This window comes from Coenobita brevimanus, chromosome 1 (genome assembly GCF_032717465.1).
Source record: "Coenobita brevimanus isolate Jiangsu-jjx chromosome 1, ASM3271746v2, whole genome shotgun sequence".
NCBI classification, from domain to species: domain Eukaryota; kingdom Metazoa; phylum Arthropoda; class Malacostraca; order Decapoda; family Coenobitidae; genus Coenobita; species Coenobita brevimanus.
Window position 1 is genome coordinate 5874878 of NC_136954.1, and position 10677 is coordinate 5885554.

The following is a 10677-nucleotide window of genomic DNA, read 5'->3' on the forward strand; positions in this document are numbered from 1 at the left end:
GTGTGTAGAGTTAAGTGTGAGGTGTGTATGCTTGTTAAGCGTGGGGTGTGTAGAAGTTAAATGTCGGGTGTGTAGAAGTTAAGTATGGGGTGTGCTGAAGTAACGTGTGGGATGTGTAGTTAAGTGCGGGGTGTGTAGAAGTTAAGTGTGAGGTGTGCAGACGTTAAGTGTGAGGTGTGCAGAAGTTAAGTGTGGAGTGTGTAGATGTCAAGTGTGCAGTGTGTAGAAGATACGAGTGAGGTGTGTAGAAGCTAAGTGTGAGGTGTGTAGACGTTAAGTGTGAGGTGTGTAGAAGCAGAAGTTAAGTGTGAGGTGTGTAGAAGTTGTGCAGTGTATAGATGTCAAGTGTGCAGTGTGCAGAAGATACGATTGAGGTGTGTAGAAGTCAAGTGTGAGGTGTGTAGAAGTCAAGTGTGGAGTGTGTAGAAATTAAGTGTGGTGTGTGTAGATGCTAAGTGTTCACAGGATAGTCAAGTCCAGTGTTGTGTGTCAGCCTTTACTTCATCTACGAGTACGCCACATCCCCTGTCGCATTACCTCCACCACCACCGTCACAGCCACCGCCAATGTGACTGCTGAGAGGCGGGTGGGGTGTCAGCAGGGACCAGTGTCGGCCTGATTTACCCCACAACACGAAGCAGGTTTTGGCGTATAAATGAAAACTGTGGCAGAATTATCTGATGCAGGTTTTTGGTGTAGGCTATATATAAAAACTGTGGCGGTATATTCGATGCAGGCTTGATGGAAACTGTCGCTAATAATGTGGACGCTTCTGATACTGAGTGAAACAGTAAACAGAAAAATATTATAGTTTTGAAATACACGGAAATGACCGGTAAATCTGGAAAATACTTGATATACATGGAGCTGCGCCTTCTGTTTTAAAAACTGGGCCTGATTCCCTTCACATTTTTTCGTAACTGCTGTAGGGAAAATACAGTAGGTCATATGATGCGAGTTAGGAGAATATTGCCTAAAAATTTAATAAAATAAAGGTAAAAACACAGATGTATCTATAAAGTTTGTGGTAGGTGGGGGAGCTCACCATCCACTCACTTGATGTAGTGCTGCTCTCAGGTGTCTGACCTTTCCTCTCCTCTATCCTGTTTTTCTTTCCTTCATTCTTTCCTCGTCCTTCTGCCTCCGAGTGACTTTAATATACTATAGCACTAGCCGTGTGTCTGTGTGTGTGTGTATTTTGGGCAGCCGAAACTACACATTCAAGTCGCACCAAAATTGGCACAAAAATCGAAAAATTTCGCTAATGTGAAAAAACTTGGTCTCATCACGACTGAAAAACTTTTACTAGATTTAATAAGCGATCAAATTTTGACCAAAAAACGCCGCTCCCAGTGCCCAGTTGGTTGCCGTGGCCGAGTGGTTAATATCTCGGACTTGCGTGCGGACAACTTGGGTTCCATTCCCGAAGCGAGGTGAGGGCGCCTTTCTTCAGTACGGAGGCGTCCTGGTGCACCAAAATTGGCATGAAAATCGCAGAAAATTCGCTGATGTCGAAAAACTTGGTCCCATCTCGATTGATGATTTCTTTTTTAGAGTTAAGAGCGTTCAAAGTTTGGTTCGGAAAATATTTCATTCGGTACCAGGACTTTTAGAAATAAAGTCTACTGGAGCCATGAGAAAGCGAGCACACAGCGCGAGAGCCCTCCCCAGGAGCAAGTGCGAGAGGGCCCGAAGGGCTCACAAGCACTTGTGCTCCCTATTCTGCCTTTCTTTCCTTCATTCTTTCCTCTTCCATCTGCCTGTGGGTGACTCTACACTGAGTGACAGGCCAAATAGTTTCCTGCACACCAGAAAAACATTTTCTATAATGGAAGGTAACCGTATAACCAAATTTTGGCGCCTGGTGGTTTAATGGGTAATTGCGGCGCTCCAACCGGATTGAGCCAGTGAAGGTTTATATCCAAGGGATGGTTGGGGTTTACTGCTCACGTAATGCCACTCAGGGATGAGTGAGGCTGGGCACTCTCATCTTAAATGTCAGGGCCAACTTGCCTAGCCCCGGGCTCCTATGCTCCTCATGCGACAACGTAGGATTGGATGGTGGATGGATGGATGAATTTCTATAAAGTCAAACATTATGGCGAAACAGAAATGTTTGATGGAGAAAATTTGGGCAAAAAATGAGAGGTTATTTGCCTGAAGTTAGGAATCTTGAAGGGTTTTCTTCCATCTATTCCTCAGCTATTTATTTCGCATATTACAGCTTACTTCTCTCTCTCTCTCTCTCTCTCTCTCTCTCTCTCTCTCTCTCTCTCTCTCTCCATAATATTGCATCAGATAATAAAATAAACTAATAAGGGTGAAGTGCCCGAGTCTCGCCGGTCATCCAAAACACGGCTTTATTTTCCCAGTGTATAGAGGCGGTAAATAAGCATCGTTCAATACCACTACTATTACAATAAAGATCAATGGCTTGCCTTATTATTAAAGTGTCTGTTTTCTTTCATCATCATCATCATCAATTGTAAAATCATCATCATCATCATCAATCGTAAATTCATCATCATCATCAATCATCGTTGTCGTCGTCATCAGTCATCATCATCATCATTACTCTCATCCTCGCCCTCTTCCTTCTACTAATCATCATCCTGTTTTTTTTTTTTATGCGAGGAAGAAGGAACCAAAGGCCATGGAGCCCGCAGTGACAGTTCCCTCCAAGAGAAAAACAAAATACAATAGAGAGCCAAATTCAAGATCCGATCATTTTGAGATGCCTGGACACACAGCGTTTGAAAGACTGGAGATCATAGGTAGCAGGAAATACAGACAGAGGGAGACAGTTCCAGAGTTGACCTGTTGCATAAATGAAAGACTGGGAGTAACGGTTAACTCTTGCATTAGAGAGTTGGACAGAAAAGGGATGAGAGTTTGCTGCCAGACGGGTGCTACGCGCCCGTCGTAGAGGTGGAGGAATGCACGCAGACAGTTCAGAGGAGCAGTGACCATTAAAGAAGCGATAGAAAAGAGATAAAGATGCAACAGTGCGGCGAAGAGACAGGGGTTGAAGGGAGTCAGTAAGAGGAGGAGAGTTAATGAGACGAAAAGCCTTTGACTCCACCCTATTGAGAAAAGCTGTATGTGGGGAACATCCCCACACATGAGAGTTGTACTCCACACAGGGGCGGATAAAACCCCTGTATAGAGTCAACAATTGTGCAGGGGTAAAGAAAGAGCGGAGTCGGCTTAGCACACCCAATCTCTTGGAAGCAGATTTTACAAGAGATGTAATATGATCTTTCCTAGGTAAGTCCCGAGTAAATGAAACCCGAAGCATGTTCAAGGATGATGCAGGATTAAGCTGAATATTATTAAACATTAGTGGGTATACCTGTGGAAGATTTTGTCGTGTTGACAGGTGTAAGAACTGAGTCTTAGATGCATTAAAAACAACCATATTATTTTTACCCCAGTCAGAGATACGAGCCAAGTCAGACGTTAGGTGTGCCACAGCCTCATCCCTTGTTTGTTGAACTAACTGTTGAGATGGGCGTTGCGGGAACCGAATGGAAAGGTGAAGGGTGGAGTCATCAGCGTATGAGTGGATAGGGTTAGATGTACAGCTTAGAAGATCATTGATGAATAAAAGGAAGAGAGTTAGTGATAGGACAGAGCCCTGAGGAACACCACTGTTGATAGATCTAGGAGAAGAACGATGGCCGTCTACAACAGCGGCTATAGAACGACCAGAAAGGAAGCTAGTGATGAAGGAACAGATAGAAGGATAGAAACCGTAGGAGGGCAGTTTGGAAATTAAAGATTTATACCAGACTCGATCGAAAGCCTTTGAGATGTCAAGTGCAATGGCAAAGCTTTCGCCAAAGTCCCGAAAGGAAGATGACCAGGAGTCTGAAAGGTAGGTGAGAAGATCGCCAGTGGAGCGTCCCTGACGGAACCCTACTGACGATCAGAGAGGAGGTTGTGATAGGAAAGATGCCTTAAAATTTTTCTATTGAGAATTGACTCGAAAACTTTTGAAATACAGGACGTTAAAGCAATTGGACGATAGTTGGAGGGTTGGGAGTGGTCACCCTTCTTTGGGACTGGCTGAATGAGAGCAAACTTCCAGCAAGAAGGAAAGGTACAAGTTGACAGACAAAGGCGAAAGAGTTTGCCTAGGCAGGATGTAAGCACAGAAGCACAGTTCTTGAGAACAACAGGAGGGACCCCATCAGGCCCATATGCCTTGTTAGTACTGCGGCCAGTATCAATATTCAAGCTCCAAAGACTCATACTCAGAAAATAAATAAAAATATATATATATCGTCAGTCATTATACGGAACGGAGTACGAGAGTTATCCTGACCATGAAAAGGTAAATGGTAACTGTATGAAAGTTAGAGCTCCTATGACCCACTCTCTGCTGAATAAAATTGTCTAGCTTTAGAACAGCATACCAGAATGTCTTATAATGAAAGGGTTACGCTACTGCCACAACTTCCATATTTTTTCCCTTATGTCTTCTTAAATTACTTGGGTAGCCGAAGGGTGACTGTGTGTGTGTGTGTGTGTGTGTGTGTGTGTGTGTGTGTGTGTGTGTGTGTGTGTGTGTGTGTGTCCTAGTAATGAACACAGTCTTTCATGAACAAAAATGCTCTTTATTTATGGCAGCTGTGACACAAAAGCTGGAGCAACACGGAAATGAGTTTCATGACTAATGGATGATGCCGCTAAAAACGAGTCAACATTTCATTTAACTATTTCATCGTGTACTTTTGTTTTCTTCATTACTCCTACAATCCTTTCTATAATTCCCACGTGGTAGATTGAGAGTCCACCATCCACTCACTTGATAGCGTTAACACCACGTGACTTTATGCTCAGTGACAAGCGACATGGTTTCTTGTGGCTCAGGATACCCCTTCATACGTTGGGTGATAATCATACGACCAAATAGGCGCCTGGTGGTACAGTGGGTTAAGTTGCTCCAGTCGTATGGAAACGCATTAGGACTTAAATCCGAGGAGTGGTTGTGGTTTGGTGCTTATATAAGACCACTGAAAAGTAAAAGACTGCTCACTCTCACCTATAAAGCCAGTACCGGTACCATACGCATTTTTACACTGGCCTAAAATTGACATCTCTCCATCATGAACACTGAAACAAAACACTATATTAATACTAGAACATGGTGCTAGTCACGAAGTAGCCTACTAAAAGAATGTAACGCCGTAGTACTGTCTTAACTGCCACTGAGCTACATGATATAGGTTGTAAAAGGACGAAAATCTGGGTCAAGTTGAGGTGAAAAGACCAGAGCAGCCTAGCCCCGGGCCCCTCACTCTCCTTAGACGGGTAACAAATGATTGGTTGACAGGTAACTCGCCAGAAAAACTAAAGATTTGTCGATAGATAGCGAGATAGAGACTATAGTTTATTCAAGTCAGGATAATTCCTCCATCCGAACAATTTGCGGCAAGTTTGACGGGCAAACCAGCGGGCAGTCCGTGCCCGTTGTTTTGTGAAAGCACCAGATACTGCCCGGTTTATTAACTCTGATTTCTTTTTCACTAGTCCGGCAATTGTTGTGTGCTATTTTTCTCCTATGAACTGTGCTTGCCATTGTCATACTGCATTCAAGCGCTGCCGACTACCTACTCACCGACTATCTTCTCACAGTCTGGACATCAAAGTCGTGCCCGACAGACTCAGCCCGGTGCGGACAGTCCGCGAGTCACAGCCCGCTAGTGTTTATCCAAAGGTCAGCATATTTCTTCCACCTGAACAATTCACGGCACTTTTATATCGTCATACTAGGACATTCTGTATATTTCTTTTGTAGGATGGCCAAGGAAAGAATAGTGTTTTGTTGTGTTTCCTGTTGCTGCATGTATTTGAGACCAAACAATTACAACTCTCTCTCTCTCTCTCTCTCTCTCTCTCTCTCTCTCTCTCTCTCTCTCTCTCTCTCCAGTACAGAAATAAACTAACATGGGTGAAGTGCCTGAGTCTCGCTAGCCATCTAGAACACAGTGTACACAGGCTGTGAATTAGCCTCGTTCAGTTTCACTTCTAGTACAATAAAGATCAATTATTTGCCTCCCTGTTTGATATTAGAGTGTGTCTGTTATCTTTCATCATCATCATCATCATCATCGACATTCGTAAAATCATCAGCATCGTTGCTATCGTCATTCGTAAAATCAACATCATCATCAATCATCGTTGTCGTCGTCGTCGTCATCAATCATCAACAGTCATCATCATTACTCTCACCCTCGCCCTCTTCCTTCAACTAACCATCATCCTGTTAAGACTATCAGTAATAACATTCAAGCTCCTAAGACTTTCAGAAAAAGATAAAAGAAAAAGAAAGCAAGAAGAAAAAAAGAAAAATGGCATCTGTCATTAGCTGGGCCAGAGTACTACAGCTATCCTGACCATGAAAACGTAATGGTAACAGTACCAAAGCGAAGGCTCCTGTGACCCACTCTCAGCTGAATGAAATCGTCTGGCTTTAGTTACAATAAATAGCATACCAGACTTCCTTATACTGAAAAGTTTACGCTATTGACGCAACTTCCACATTTTTTTCTTATTAAATTAGGCTACTTGGGTAGTGTGTGTGTGTGTGTGTGTGTGTGTGTGTGTGTGTGTGTGTGTGTGTGTGTGTGTGTGTGTGTGTGTGTGTGTGTGTGTGTGTGTGTGTGTGAATTAATCGAGGGGAGAGAATCTTCACCACTGGATTAACCATTTTCCTCTAATGATATACGATATACTTCAATCCTGGTGATTTAATTCAGCTCAGTACGGGGAGCTGCCAATATCCTTCACACTCCCCGCCAGTAAAAACGATCATATCTAAGGAGACCGGTCGTAAAATCGTCTGGAGAAAGCATGAATAACCTAAAGTACAATAACTTAACGAAAGGATTGATGCTTTGATGAGATACACTTAAAGCTGAGTGGGCAGCGTATTTCATCAATGGTTTTTGTGGAGTTAATGGGAGAGTAGTTCATCACTTGGGCCGCCGACACCACCAGGGGGACACTAATTCATCACTGGCTGATAAGATGTGGCCTGATGGTCCTATTAAACTCTGAGCTGTGGCTGACAGAAGGTGCAGGCAGGTGTGGGTGGATGAGATGGATGGGTTGACGGAGAGGTGAGGCAGTTAGATAAGGCAGATGTGTGAGGAAAGTGAGAGGTGTGTGAGGAGGGAGCGTTGAAGTGATGTGGGTGAGACTGGCGTGCGTAGTGGAAGAGGCAGGTGTGTGCGGTGGGTGACGCAGGTGCGTGTGATAGGCGAGGCAGCTGTGTAAAGTGGGAGAGGCAGGTGTGTGAGGGGATGGGGCAGATATGTGAGGCAGATGAGTGAGACCGGTGTGAGGTGGACGTGGGTGAGGTACGAGCAGGTGTGTATGATGAACGTGGGTGAGGCAGGTGTGTAAGGTGGACGTGGGTGTGACAGATGTGGTAAGTTGAACTCAGGTAAGGAATGGCTGACGACGGATGTGAGGCAGGAGTGTAAAGTGGCTAAGCTGACGAAAAATGAAGCTGCTTGTCATGTAAGGCGGATGAGTTCATGGATACTCATTGACTGCTGAAGGAAAGAGCTCTTAGAGGGGTGGATGAGTTGAATTTAATGATAAGATGATGAAGGAATAAGTGGTGGATAAATTGAAGACAAAGTTCAGGTACTGTTGTCAGGTGAAGCATGCAGGTGTGGTGTATAATTTTTAGGGAAAGAGCTGGAATAAAGAAAAGTAATTATTATAATTAACTGAAACAGAAATTCGAGGTGTAAGGGTTGAAGGAATGAGAAGTAGATAGTGTTGATCGACAGGTTTCACTACTATCATCTACCATCACAGCTACCATCAGCACGCCCTCCACTACCACAATTTTATCACCACTCATCAACCAAAAACAGTACCATAAATCCATCACATAAATCCGCTTCCCCCCGCCCCCTAAAAAGACACCACCACAAACGCTATCATCACGATAACCACAGTAACCAACAACGCGACCACTAGCCCCAAAACCACGACCTCCACTACTACCACAATTATTATCATCACTACCTGTATCATAACTACCGTACAACCATCACCATCACCGCCATAACCAGAACCACCACTACATTCACCACAAATCCACCACAGCCACTACCACCAACACAACACGACCACAACTAACACCACAAATTACCTTAATCACTATTACTATACTGTTTTTACGGCGGTGGCGACCGTCATCCACTCACTTGATGTAATGCTGCTTACTTCTTCCTTCACCTTTATCATTGTATCCCTGTGTCTGCCGCCCTCTCTTCCTACTTCGGGTTTTCTTTATCACTTCTTATTACTCTCCTTTCCACTTCGGGTGGCTCTACACTGTGCCAAGCTGAGTGGTAAACATTTAGGTTAACCAAATAAAAGGATTGTAAAGAGCCTACTATGGTGCCCATGTTAACTGGGTGGAGAGACGCTAATGCAGCGTCCATCCAGGAACCAAAAGGAACCAAATCTCAGCACTTTTCCCTCCCGCCTCGCAACAACTGGGCGCTTCCAGCCACAAGGGAACATTGGTTCACTGCACGAGACGGTCCTGCAGAGACAGTTGCTTGCCTGCGGTTGATGGGTTTACTGGGCCAGGCAGACCGGGGTTGATCAACAACAACAACTCGCACCTAAAATTGGCATCTCATCATCTTGAATGCTGAGCACAGATTAACGCTAGGGATATTACAATAGTCACAAAGAGGTACTATGAATAAGATGAGTTGCAACATTGTCTTTTTTTTGCTACTGGGCTACAAGAACGTCACAAAAGGACGAAAAGCTGCACCATGATAGAGTAAAAACAGTACATCAGTACCATTACCACCATCACTAATACCACCACTATAGTTATACCTTACCGCAGCCACTACCACCACCGTAACTATAACTCCACGCCCACCACTGCCACAAACCCACCCTGTCAAAAGCCCGTACCGTTACCATCCCACTAGGGAGGCGTGGGGCGGGACCTCCATATTTCGGTTGTCAGGTGCTTTTCCCATGCTTCATTGATTTGGACTGCTTCGTGGCGGCTGTTTCGAGCTCCGAGTGTCTGAATATTTGCATGTAAGTTTCTGCTACTACACACTTGCATGTCCCTATGTATACTTCAGTTTACATTCGTGTGCAACTTTTATATATACTCCCGTTTTTATTTACTTGCACGTATATATTCACATGTATGATCTGTTTCTATTTATATACACCATGCCCTTAAGCACAGTTTACTTGTTAATGTTATTTTCTATGCAATACTGTATATATATTACGTATTTATATCACCATGTATGTTTGTATGCATACTTTTGTGCAATCATTTGCATATTTTTGTGAAGGCCTGTACTCTGTTTTTATTCTCACTCATGTTTTGTGTATTATTTTGTTGATATACCGGTATGTGTGAATATTTGCTACAAGTGCTACGTTCTGGCGCCAGTAGTAATTTTGCTTAAGTATTAACCCCTTTATAGTCACGTCTCCTGTATAATATGCCAACTAACGCCAGGAAGCTCTATTTAATGCCTACACCAGCCTGAGGGTGTTAATACTCTCACCATTAACTCATGGTTAAGATAACAAGTACTCTATTCTAGCAAACACCAGACGATTTTATTTAACTGAGAGTGAGTCATAGGAGCCTGAGTATTAGTGCCTCTATATAAACATCTCTCTATATCTTCTCTCTCAGCATCATTATCTGCCTGTGAAGAGGTATCATTAAGCCTGCGATCGCCAAAGGGATCTCAAGCCCCTTGTATTGTCGACAATTTTTAGACCAAGAGACGAAGACAGAACAAGCCTGGCCTCCATATCAGCACTGACTGCACTCTGTAATGTGGTATGCAGGGTAATATAATACAATAATCATGAACGATCCACAAATGTTCACCTCAAAAACTGAGAACTTGTCAAAACCTTCCCGTCCTTGATTACAACATACGAGCCTCAGCACCACTGGCGGCCTTTACTAAATCCCACTTCCTAAATGTAGGTAAAGTGATAATCGAACTTTACCCTTTCACTCCCATGACGTATTTTGAAGTTATTACTGATGAAACCAGGTCATTTTACTCATTTCTGGGGCGATGTCATGTAGTGAAGGGGTTAACGAAGGCTACACAACCATGACAGTTCGAAAATTCTCTCTCAATCCGAATAAAATCGTCAGGCAGCAGCATGAACAAAATAAAAAAAAGTGTCATGAAAGTGAAGCGGTTAATCTTTCCCCATGTAACTATGGATCTGAAAGGAGTGTTTACAACGAGAGAAATGCGCGTGAAAAACGAAATGTTGCAGAGTCTATGTTTGTGTTTATCAGCCTGTTGCTGCCGGTAAATCACCAATATGACATGAGAAGGTAGGTTCAAAGGCTAGCATATGAAAAACCACATTGCCAGGGCTACAAAACAGAAACCAAATACGAGAATCTGAAGGCAATATTCGCATCAATGGGGCAGTGAGACAGACAAAAAATTACCCGCGGACAGAGAAACACACAGACAGATAGCCAGGCAGCTGATACTGACCGAAAACCAGACAGACAGATAGAAGGATAGTCCGGCAGACAGAAAGTAACTTCAATGGACTGGGAATATACCCGCCTGGATGACTAAAAGTGACGCAGGACAATTACATACTGTAATGTAT